The sequence below is a fragment of the Sorghum bicolor genome, chromosome 10 (genome assembly GCF_000003195.3).
Source record: "Sorghum bicolor cultivar BTx623 chromosome 10, Sorghum_bicolor_NCBIv3, whole genome shotgun sequence".
NCBI classification, from domain to species: domain Eukaryota; kingdom Viridiplantae; phylum Streptophyta; class Magnoliopsida; order Poales; family Poaceae; genus Sorghum; species Sorghum bicolor.
In genome coordinates this window covers 42,045,039-42,058,224 of record NC_012879.2, presented here as the reverse complement: position 1 = coordinate 42,058,224, position 13,186 = coordinate 42,045,039, and the positions used below count along the sequence as shown (strand labels likewise).

The 13,186-nt window shown below is 42.4% G+C and overlaps 1 long non-coding RNA gene across 1 annotated transcript; it reads right to left on the bottom strand.

Annotated features, from left to right (window-relative positions):
* LOC110430771 lies at nucleotides 6,030-6,528 on the bottom strand. Its single transcript, XR_002448125.1, has 3 exons — nucleotides 6,490-6,528; nucleotides 6,191-6,397; nucleotides 6,030-6,111 (listed from the first exon to the last, which is right to left on the bottom strand). It is a non-coding gene; the product is annotated as an uncharacterized LOC110430771 (long non-coding RNA).

Sequence of the window (13,186 nt, the reverse complement as noted above, 5' to 3'; positions counted from 1 at the left end):
TAATCAACCACATACTTGTGCTAGTGCTGACGCAGAAGACACTCATTTGCAGCTGAACTCTAGGTTCATTGCAAGGCAATTGTGCCCTATTGTGAAGCATATGCCAACCATAACGGTGTCCGCGTTGGTTGAGACAATCTTCCAACTATACAACTACTACATGAAGTATGGAAAAGCATGGAGAGCAAAGCAGCGTGCATTGGAAATAATATTTGGTAATTGGGAAGAAGCGTATGAGCGCCTACCGGTAATGTTGAACGCAATGAAAGCGGCAAATCTCGGGACGCACTTTGAGTACGTGCCTAAGGAAGGTGAAACAAGGAACGGCCGGGAGGTGTTTGGTAGGGCTTTCTTGGTTTTCGGTCAGAGCATTGAAGCATTCAAGCATTGTAGGCCCGTTGTATCAATTGATGGCACATTTCTTACAGGGAAGTTCGAGGGCACAATGCTTATATGTATTGGGACAGATGCCGAAGACCAGCTTGTGCCGTTAGCCTTTGCCATTGTTCGGAAGGAGGACACCGATAGTTGGTGCTGGTTCCTTAGACTCGTTAGACAAGTTGTAATCAGCCCTGGACGTGATGTTTGTGTGATATCCGACAGACATGCTGGGATTCTGAATGCTGTAGAGGAGGTGATCCCTGGTTTATGGGCAAATACATCATCGTTGGTGCACAAGACACATTGCTCAGAATCTTATACGACGTGACCACACAAAAGACAACTTCAAGTTATTCGAGGAGGTTTGTAGGCAGCAAGAGGTTAAGCTATTCAATGAGAAGCTAGAAGCTCTTAAGTTAGCTACAAATGATGAGGGTAGACAGTTTTTGAGTGACTTGATGCCTTCAAAGGAGAAATGGACCTTAGCATACGACACATGTGGTTGGAGATGGGGTTTCATGACAAGTAACATGGCAGAGATGTTTAATAGTCTTCTTAGAGGTTGTCGTGGGCTGCCTGTTACCGCTATTGCCTCATTCACTTTCTACAAGCTCAACTCTTGGTTCGTTGCGCAGAAGAAACATGCTAGATCCCTATGGTTGCAAGGGAAAACTTGGCCACTTCTAGCCACCGAGCAACTAGCTTTCTCTAAGAGAAAATCAAAGCGACAGAAGGGTTCATGTTTTGATCCAATGAGACATGGCTATGAAATTCTTGAGGGAGGAGGAACCAACATTGGTGGAGAGGATCGAGGCGCTCGAAAACATAAGGTCATAATCAATGAAAATAGATGCACCTGTGGGAAACCAAGAATATACCACAGGCCTTGCTCTCATATAATCACAGCTTGTCGTCTTAGGCGTGTCGACGCTGAGATTCCTCCCCGTATGGCCATGGAGTTCTCATTGACAAATCTAAGAAGTACATGGCACCCTCAATTTGAGCCATTTCTAGACGAGAGCCAATGGCCCACTTATGATGGACCCGAGTACGTGGCTGATTTAGGGTTACTATGGAAGAGTAGAGGCCCGAGGAGGCGGAAGCGGTTTAAGATGGACATGGACCGAGCTACCAAAGGTCGGTCCACTAGTAGCAAGGTTGGCACTCATTTTGTAGAAGACACCCAAAAATCTCGTTGCTCTAAGTGCCACAAGCCGGGTCATAATAGAAGGAAATGTCCACAATTGATAAGAGAGGAGGTACTTTTACATGTGTTATACAATTGTTTAGGTTTCCTTTTTTTAATTTACATAATATGTCTTATTTATGTAATGTTACTTTCATACTAACTTTTTGTTCTCACTTATGTTACAGTATGGATTGAACCCTGCTTGACCCGAGGTTCAATGAGAAACATCGAGCTCGGAGGATCGAGGATGGAGAGGTACCCTTCTTTTCCCACTTGTATTACTTATTACTTGTTTTGATCCATTTTTCATTTGAATAACTTTCGTATGTTTCTGTTTGTTGTTTTCATTGCAGGTGCTCCACTGTTTGAGACCCATGACCCACGAGGCTGCTACAAGCATGGTGTACGACGAGAGGTACACGCCCCTTTTGAAGAGGGCCAACCTTGCTGCAGTCGCTCGTGTGTGCCGTCGCGGTACTCCACCTTTCAACCCAGCGTCGTTGACAGCTTTGATCGATAGGTGGCGTCTTGAGACACACACACCTTCCACCTTCCTTGTGGAGAGATGACCGTCACTCTAGAGGACACAGCCATGATCCTTGGAGTGAGAATGAGAGGTTTTCCAGTGACCGGAGACACTGAGTCCAAAGGGTGGGAGAACCAAGTGCATAACTTCTTGGGACGTGCACTACCAGAGCTTGAGGCAGGCAAGAAGAGAAGGAGCAGCGGGGTACCACTTAGGTGGCTTCGAGAGCAGTGGCATCAGTGTCCACCAGACGCTGATGAAGCCACAGTGAACTACTACTGCAGAGCATATGTTCTTCACATGTTCGGTACGGTTCTATTCCCGGATGGCACTGGAGACACAGCTTCCTGGATGTACATCCTGTGCTTGCAAAATTGGGATGACGCTGGGAATAGAAGCTGGGGCTCAGCCATCTTGGCTTTCTTGTACCGCCAGCTGTGTGAGGCTTGTCAGAGGGCTGGAGGTACACATTCTACTATGTCTGGGTGCATGACACTCCTGCAGGTACATAATTTGAGTCTTTCCTTTCACTTGCAAGGCATTTATTTCATGATAGACCTATGATACTCAGTTCTTCTTTCTTTTGAATCCAAATTTGGATGTGGGAGAGGCTTCCTGTTGGAAGACCACATAGGATGCAACAGCCACCTGCTTGGTTCCCGAAAGGGGACACAATCGTTGCTCCTACGGTGGCTCACCTCTACGAGCGTACGAGCGGTGTGTACCACGTCTCCCGTCACGCTTACATTAGCTACACCAATGAGATGGACACCCTTCAACCACAACACGTAAGTCTACCAACAATTTATTTGACTTGTAGCAATCTATATGGACATAGTACTCAACGCAGTCGTTGTTTTCAGGTTGAGTGGAGACCGTACAGGAGGGAAAGGATCCTAGGCTTGGCACTTAGCACAGTGTGCAGGGCGGATGAGGATTTGTGGACTATGAGGTGCCCCCTCATATGTTTCTACGCGGTCGAGTACCACCTCCCGCACCGTGTCGCCCGGCAATTTGGTAGGCTCCAACCTTGTCCACCGGAGGACTTCTCCACGAGTTGGCAGCTACATAGGTACCTCGCTTAAATTCTCAAAGTTGACTCTTCCATTTCGTTAATTCTAATGGTCCTTGTACTAACCATTTCCCGATTTGACAGGTTGAATCGTCAGCGACAGAAGAAGATTACGAACTGGCAGGCCGAACACCAGAGATACATTGATGAGTGGCTACGTTATGAGCAGAATAACATGAGAATTCATGCCGTGCACCGCGACAATGCGTTCAATGAGTACCTCGCGTGGCTAGGGCCAAGGACAAGGTTGTGCTTGAGGGCTGCATGGACGGAGCAAGACATTGCTGACATCGCTAGTGAAGATGAGGGCGACAACCCCTACGATGAAGCCACCAGGACAGGCCGACAAGTTGAGATTGCTCCTGTGCTGTCTAGAGCGGTTAGTCCTAATGTATTTGTATTTTGTTCACAGCTGTCTATTGTCAAATGATTTATACATATAGTATTTGTGAGCAGGGTACCGAAATCATAAGGACAGTCGCTGAACAAGGAAGGGCATTGATGATCCCTCCAGGTGCTCTAGATGAAGCTACCGAATTACGAGCAGCCCTACAGGTAATCCAACATCGAGCTCGTATATATTTGTTCGCCCGTATATATTTGTTAACCAATTAAAATATATATTCCATGCAGCGTGCAATGCATCGCCTGCGCAAGGTAGCCGCCCGCCTTGGTTGTCGACAACCCACCGGCGTAGTGGAGCCCCAACAGTTTGGTGGAGCAGGCGGCTCTGAAGGAGCTGGCCCGTCTACCACGCATGGAGCTGGGGCTTCTACACAAGTTGAAGAGGAACAAGGACAAGGAGAAGGCGAGGGTTACGGGGTTGATGAACAAGAAGAGATTGGCATGTCACAGCTGGGTGATGCTCCACAAGGTACGCAGGGTGCCTCTACCTCTGGACGTCCACAAAGGGCGACCCGAGCTGTCGATAGGTACACTCCCGGTTCCCATGCGCTGCCAAGGGAAAGGCGTGGTGGTCGGCGTCCATGTTAGGGTAAAAACTGAAAGCTTTCATCGTACATGTTCCTTTGTTGTCCCATATTTGTGTGTTCCTAAGGTGCCCCCTACATCTTGTTCACAGGTCACAATATGGATATGGATGAGCTTCTTTTGTCTTCAACGACTTTGTGGATGGCTCGACAATGTCAAATGAACTATGTGCAAACTCTATGTGTTAACGCCAATTAACAATGTGTAATGAACTAGTGTATGGACTATGTGTGAACGACTATGTTATGTATGACCTACTCTAATATCCAATCAAGTATGGACTATGATCGAACTTGTGCGCTCATGTATGGACTATGTGTGGATTATTTATTTACGTATGTGCGTATATAATTTGTATTACTATATGACTATGGATTTGTATTACTTTGTGACTATGGATTTGTATTACTTTGTGAATTGCTAAATCTTTGGCGAAAATAAAAAAATGCTAAGCCAAGACCTCGGCTTTTTTTCAATTCACGCCAAGGTAAGGGCCAACCTCAAACCTCTCTGAGTTGGCTGTGGTCGCCACGCCGAGGTAGCCAACCTCGGCATGCAGTCACATCACGCCGAGCTTGAGACCTCGGCGTTTTTTCAGTTGACGCCGAGGTAGGGGCCAAACCTAGCCAACCTCGGCGCGCTGGGATTTCACGCCGACCGTGCTGATTTTTTTTAACTTCGCTTTCCTTTCATTTTTTATTACCTTTTCGAACATATGGAAATCATCACTACTGTTTAGTAAATTTTAATTGTACTTAAGTATTTACAAGTTACAATATATACAGATTGTTTAATTAGGTTTTATTTTTTAATTTGTTTGGAGACCAAACTATAAAATTTTTCATTATAAAATAACTTATTAAATAACTTCAAATTGGACTAGTTTCCCCTCAACAAATAAAGGCTTCGGCTATAAAAATCCTACCTAATGGGGAAGCAGTTGGCGAAGTCACAAGGACATGTACCACTAATGGGAGAAGCAATCCATGGCGTCGCACAAAAGTCCTCAACATACATAGACATGTACCACTAGTTCGGACTCGCACATAAAGAATCCATTACATCCTCAAATATTATGGACCTCTAACCAGAAACGTAGCCAGGTAGCAAATCATCGTCGTCGGACTCACAAGCCTCCACCACCATTCCTTTTGCCTTTTCCGCCTTTTGCTTGTAGTAAGCAGCCTCAATTTCATCCACGGCTTGTGTTAACCATTCATCGTCCTCCTCCTGCTCTACCACCAAATTCTTTTGGCTATAGTAAGCAGCCTCCGCCTCATCCACGGCTTGTGTATACCATTCCTCCTCCTCATCCTCCTCCACCTGCAACACAAAGTCCGTAGCGCGGCTGGTTTCGCCTGCATTGTGCACATGTACATTATGCTCTTGTTGAGCCATCTTTGAAGCATCATGCTCAAGCACAAGTTCGGCGAGAGTGTCCAATCTTGAGTTGTCCTCCTCATCCATGTTGTCGTCCGCCTCTTTCACTTCATCCTCCTTCATCTTGTTCATAGCTATCTTCTCCAAATAACTTGAACGAGCCACATCAGCGGCCCAATCTCCGGTGCATCCAATCTCTTTAACAATGAAATAGCAATTGTTAGAAAAACAAAAGACATGAAACAGACATTAAAATTATTATTACTTACTAGCACACAATCTTTTCTCTAAACCCTTCATTTCGTCATACTCTTGAAGTACAGCTCTCCAAGAGTTCTCCTCTTCTTTTTGCTTGATACCTTCAAGCCTCCATTTCTCCCACATTACTTTTGCAGGGCTGTTGTGACGGCCCTCTCTTGCTTCACGACGTGCGTCTTCTTTGTAGTACTTCACATAGTTGTCCAACAGTTGGTTCCCGCATCGAATCTTAATGCCTAGTGCTTTCTTTTGCTCGCAGGTTTGGTAGAAGTCTCTTTTCCCATGCCAATACTCCCAGTCACATTTCCTAGTGCTCTAATGTTGAATAAGAGATGATAATTAGTAAGAACACATATTGTTGTTCTAGCACTATCGAAAAAAAACAGGAGCTCACCACATCGTAGTCTACCATATGACCACAAAAATATCCGACTCCTAGTTCGGAAGGAACTAAGCCGTAGCTAGCCTCAACACCACACTTGCATTTAACCGGAGGCGCTGCGGTAATAATCCTGTCATTCTTTTTCTTCTTTTCCTCCGGCCAATGAGACTTCGGACCATATAGCCACTCTCTAAAACGACACTTTTCCATAGAATAATCCTGCCACAATTGAAAATCAATGGACTTCGAGCAAACTATATAAATTACTTGTAAGAAACCAAAAGTGGTATATACTAGGAAAAGTGACTTACTGGATGCTTGTTGGGACACACAAACTCAAGACCTCGCGTCTGATCTACCATAGTTTTGTCACCACAAAAGCACTTAGGAGGGTCATCAAGGCGTCTTGCCGTAGCTACTTCCTTCTCCTCAGAAGTCATTGGTGGGGGGTTTGGTGGTGGCGGCACCCAACGTTTGAAGCGATCACGTGGAAACTTCCCGTGGCAAATACCCGCAAAAAGCAAGAACCGTGGGTCAAACTTGTCGGGGCCATCGATCCACTGGAAGAAGAAGCACTTCTCATGGTCCTAGAAAAACAAACAAATAAATCATGCAAAGCGTTGGTGCAACCATAACCTACATTTTGAAAATTCAAACACAATTTCATAAACTTACATTGAATTGGCCACATGTGTAGAAACACCGTGCAGCGGTGTCAGGATGCCTAGATTGCATCACTTCTACCGGCTTTTGACAATCACAATTTGGAACCGGGAGGTCCGGAGGTACCGGGGCATCCACACAAGAGGCGTCCGCATATAGCTCCCTCGGTCGACCGCGTTTTTTCCAATACTCTACTCGATACAGGTTCATCATCTACATAAACAAGTGTTACTATAACTAATGCCACATCTAATAGCATCAAGACATACAACACTAAGAGAGGACATGAACCCTAAACCCTAAAAAGTTAACAAAGTGGCCCAATGCACTAAAGAGTAGCAAAACCCTAAAGAGTAGCAAACCCTAAACCATAATCCACAACATACAACACTAAATGAGGACATGAATGGTACATACTATACCATAGTAAACACGCATTTGAGTCAAATACTCATTGGATAAAAGACATTTCACAAATGACATGAAGCAAACCATTAATGACATATTCCATAAAAAAACACCACTAAAAACAAGATCCCAATGGATAAAATGGAAGAGGGGAAGGAGTAGTACCTTAGGAAACCGTTATAAGCCTCGATCCGACACCTCTATGCTCGGTTTTAGGATTTAGGGTTCGTGGGAAGAGAGAGGAAGAAAAAAAAGGGGATGGGCACAAAGAAAGAATGAAGAGAGGAAGAAGAAGGGGCCTTGGCTCGGGCTGGTTAGGCAGAGCTCGGCGTCGAGTCGTGTGACGCCGAGCTATGCGGCTAGGCGATAAAGGGCAAAACGCCGAGGTTTGTGGGCCGTCGTGCGAATTGGGCCTCGCTGTGTACAACCGCTGACCTCGGCGCTAGGTCATTTAACGCCGAGGTATGTGGCTAGGCGCTATGTCATTTCACGCCGTGCCCCGGCCACGTGTTTTCGACGACCATGGTCATCGATGACGTGGCACCACCTCGGCGTTGCCTCATACGACGCCGAGCCACATACCACGGCGTACTGTATGAGAACGCCGAAAAACGGTCTATTTTTAGAAATTGTTACACGAGAAGTCTAATTGTAAAAATTGTTTTAAAAAAGGGCCAAATTGCAAAAAAACTACTGCAGCCAACAAATCAAAGTGTTGACACCGTAATCGTTATGCAAGTTCAGAAAGCTGCTAGAGATTATTCTGTACATGCACTCTTCTCCCTCCGCTCCTATTTGAGTCTTATTGTGGGTTCATGACACTCAATTTTTAAAAATTTTGATTAAGTTTGTATAAAATACTAGCAATAATTGTATTTCTAAATAAATTTATTATAGAAATATATCCAACGATCTATATAATGACACTTATTATACATTATAAATATTAATATTTTGTTTATATATTTAGTTAAAGTTAAATATGTTGACTTTTTGGGAAGTGGGAAAGACAGATAGAGAGCCCGATAGTCCTCCTTTTGCACATGTTCTGCATGCTTGTACATGTGTCACACTATAAAAAAAAATGTCGACGGTCTAGATTATTTGGAGTATCGTAAATTCTTGAATTTTGTATTGTTTTCATGAAGAAATGTGTCCTAAAGGAGGCAGATTTCGTCAACCTCGGCATCTGCCGTATTAGGCTTCTGGAGATACTCACACTGCAGCACGAAGGCCTTGTTATCCCGATTGAAACATGCCTTTAATCCCGAGCTGCGAGGTGGGACAAAGGTTTCAAAATTAAATATCCTATCTTTAGTTCCAATTTGCAGACCTGGGATTAAAGGGAGACCTTTACTCTCGATTAGTAATATCAACCGGGATAAAAGAGCTCGCCACCAACTGACGTGGCACAGCCCTTTTAGTCCCGGTTGGTATTACAAACCGGAACTAAAGGTTTTTTCTTTTCAATTCATTTTTTTATTTTAGTTTTCAATTATATTGTTTTCCAATTTATTCTTCACTGCTATTATCCGTATATGTTGCACCTATACGAGAGCGTTATTATTGCACACAAATAAAGTATAAAACTATATATATTATAGAGCTATACACATACGTACATACACATTACATTTACAATAATAATATACAAGTAATCAAGTGTTCGGCCACCGGTTAAAGGTTGTATAAATATTTGCCCTCCACTCAAAGCTCATACAAGTATTCGTCCTTATTTGCACTATTCAATCCCAACCTAGGGGTGTAGTGGAACTCGGCGTCTTCCAGGATGACATGATCGTTGATGAAATCTGCGATCGTCTCCTAGATTGCGACGAGTATTGTGTGGTCCAACACTTGTTCTTTCCATTCCCACTCCTTCCATTTGCATTAATTAAAGGAAAAGATATTAATATACATAAGATTTATCTTGTTTCAACAAATAAATAAGATATGAATTTAATGTATACACATGCTACTTACTTTGAGCATCGTTTAGAAGGTGTAAATTTTGTACACCGCATGTACTCGCAAACGTAGTATCCACATAAATTGGTACCATATGGTTGTGTGGGCACCCACCTATGTAGAATAGGAGCGAGAAGTGGCGCTTTCAGATTCATACGGTATCTTTGTACGAACCAAGCCCAAGCCCTACCCAATAAATCGGTCGTTGATTAGGTATAGCATAGTAAAGTAAAATAGCATGTCCGATATTTAAAGAATGATATAACGTACCACTGAATCATGTTTATCATGTCTTGGTACATTGCCAGCTCTTTTCTCATTGAGTCCTAGACACATATACATTGGTCCTTGATCTTAATCTCAATGAGTATCTAGTGATCCCTGCATTTATTTATAGAGTCAACTTGTATATATATCTTAATGCTCGATTCACTAAGACATGATATAACACAACACTTTACCTCATATTATAAGGGAAGAGTATCAAGTCCTTGTGCCTTAGGTTTCTTGTGTTGTCTGCAAAGTCTGGGAATTCTCTATCTATTTCGCTCCACTAGGACCCATCTGCAGGGTGTCTCAACATGTTGTCCACCTTACGGTCTTCTTTGTGCCATCGCAACAACTTTGCGTGGTCCTTGTTTCTGAACAGTCGTTTTAGGCGTGATATTATTGGAGCATACCACATAACCTTGGCAGGGATTTTCTTCTTCAGACGTTCTTCATCCTCAACATCGCCAAGGTCATCTCGCAAGATCTTGTACCATGACGCAATGTAAACAGGGCATTCATCTAAATTTTTGTGCTCGCCACAGTACAGGATGCAGTCATTAGGACATGCATGTATCTTCTCAATTTGTAATTCTAGAGGGCAGACGATCTTATTTGCTTCGTATGTAGTGGTGGGCAATTCATTAGGCTTCGAAAGCATATTTTTTTGGATCTCTAGTCATTTACCAAATGTCTTGTCAGATATACCATTCTCTGCCTTCCATTATAACAACTCCAGTGTTGTGCCTAGCTTTTTCTGTCCATCTTCGGCGGACGGGTATAGTAACTTCTTGTGATCTTCTAGCATTTGGTCAAACTTAGCCTTCTCCTTTTCACTTTCGCAATCTCTCTGTGCGTGGCGAATGACATCACCAAGAGCATCGTCATCTTCAGCTATAGTGTTTTCTGCATCCGCCTCTTCTTCACCTTCCTCCATCGCAAAGTCACAGTTATTGAGCAAAAACATCATCAGGGTCCGCTTGTTCTTCTTCACCTTCTTCCATCATAACCCTAGTCTCTCCGTACTTGGTCTAACAAATGTAGTTTGGCATGAAACCCGACTTGAACAAGTGCAAGTGAATACTTCTTGAGCTACAAAATTCTTGCAAATTCATACATACGCCACATGGGCAGCACATAAAACTTTCCCGCTTGTTTTCCTCTGCCACTCTTAAGAATTCTCGCACGCCTGCAATGAACTCATTGGAGCGGCGATCGGCATTGTACATCCAATGGCGTGTCGTCATCTGCATTATCATGGAATTTGCATTTTTTTATTAAAAGGTGTAATTTTATCTCTAAATGAAATTAATTTGAAGAATTTTTAAAGTTAAACTTAATTTATTTTAAAATTACAAAGAATTAACATTATTTAATATTTTAAAATGAGAACATGAACAAATTAAAGTAAAAAATATCCTCAATTGTCTATAATAGAACTAAGCATGATTTTTGTATACATACTAGTAATGATATGTGTATACTATTTTTTAGGTACTAAATTTATCATCTTTCATAAGAATTCAAACATAAAAAGTGATTAAGCTAGCAACATGAAATAAAATATCCATATACAACATAATATTATAATATGGTGCTGCTAAAGCATAGGAGGATGAAGCTAGCAACCTTTCAAACAAATCGACGACGGCATAGAAGTGTTGAAGTGGATTGATCGCCGGAGATGAGAGCAAGAACAAGCAAGAACAATGGAAGAACAAGCAAGAACAAAGGAGCTCGGGCTCGGGCAGCGAGGAAGAAGAGGGAGAAGGAGCTTGAATTTATAGAGGGAGTGTTTAATCCCGGTTTGGTAACACAAACCTGATCTAAATTCTAGCCTTTTGATCTCGGTCGGTGCCACAAACCGGGACAAAAGCTTTAGTCCCGGTCAGTGGCACAAACCAGGACTAACGGTCGGCATTTAGTCCCGGTTGGTTATATCAACCGGGACTAAAGGTCTCTCCTGACAATATCTGACAACAGAGCCGTTGGGGAGGGACCTTTAGGCCCCGTTGGTGATACCAACTGGCACTAAATACCCTTTTTGTCCTGGTCCCCAAAAATGCTGAAACTAAAGGTATTTAGGCACATCGACAAAAGACGTGTTCTCTATCACGACGAGTATGCATATGTTCAAGATTACGGATACATTTGTGACGAAACCAGCAAAATTGTAGAGAACCTAAGAAGAGCGGTACCATTTTTATAAATACTTGGACCACAATTATTTGTTTAGCTTTCATTTCTTTTTTCTGAAAATTTGGCACGAGCTTAACTTGCATGTGTTAAGCACAGTTGAAAATTTGGCACGAGCTACAATATTTGAACCAGTTATGTTTGTCCTACCCGGACGCAAACACAGTTGTTAAAAAGGCAAATACACATTGGATCGTGACGAAGAGGAAGTAAATTAGACAACTGAAAACTCTATTTCTAACTATGATTTTTTCCTGAACTCAGCAAAACCTATGAAATTAAGTAAACTAACTAAAGGACCAACTATAATTTTACTAGTGTGTTACTGTCTCTACCACAAAAAAAGATATATGCAACCTATATTCTAATCCTATCAACTAGCCTATCAACTAAGATAGAAACGGTAAATCAACCAAGATTATAATTTAAATACGGAAGCTAAAGATGAGGTAGAGATGCAAAATCCCATTAACAACTTATATTTTTACAAAGGTATCATGAAGCGCTCAAGTTTCCCTCTCGTTCTCATTGAAATCCCTTATAACGTCCAAACAGCTCCCAATCAAACTCCGTGAATAGTCCTAGGTCTTTTCCACACGCAAGTGGGTCCCGCCATATTTACTATCAAGCTTCTGACCGAAAAATTGTGGGTCTTATTCCCTCCTATACACGGTGGCGGCCACACCACAACACACGGTTGGTGTAGTCTCATACAAGCCCCGTCGAGTATGATAATGGATCGTGCAAACACCAAATAGTAAGAGGTATGTAAATCTCACTAAACACTAGACCTAAACCTAAAGCAAGTGCATAGAGCATGGTCTAACTAACTTAGACACTTTACAAAAGCACCTATGCTAATCACCTTGTGATCTTTAAGCTCTATGCTTGTGGAGAGCACCAAAGTGGTGTAGCAAAACCCTACTATCTTTCCCTTGGTCCTCACACACTTCTTTTGGCCGGTTGGGGATATAAGGGCTTGTTTAGTTCGCGAAATTTTTTGGATTCGGCTACTATAACACTTTCGTTTATATTGTTAATTATTGTTCAACCATAGACTAACTAGGCTCAAAAGATTCGGCTCACAAATTACAGATAAATTGTGCAAATAGTTATTTTTTATCTATATTTAATGCATCATACATGGATCCAAAGATTCAATATGACTGAGAATCTTAAAATTTTTTGGAAACTAGTTCCACCCAAAAACCAAAAAACTTTTCAAGATTCCCCATCACATTAAATCTTGTGGAATATGCATGGAATATTAAATATAGATAAAAAATAACAAATTGCACATTTTGTCTATAATTTGCGAGATGAATCTTTTGAATCTACTTAGTACATAGTTAGACAATAATTATTAAATATAAACGAAAGTGTTACAGTGACGAAAAGTTTTTCGCGTTGAGAACTAAAGAAGGCCTAAATTGCTCCATATCCAAGAAACTATCGTTGGAGGCGAAACCAGCATTTTTGCGTAAGCACCGTAGTGGAAGGTATGGT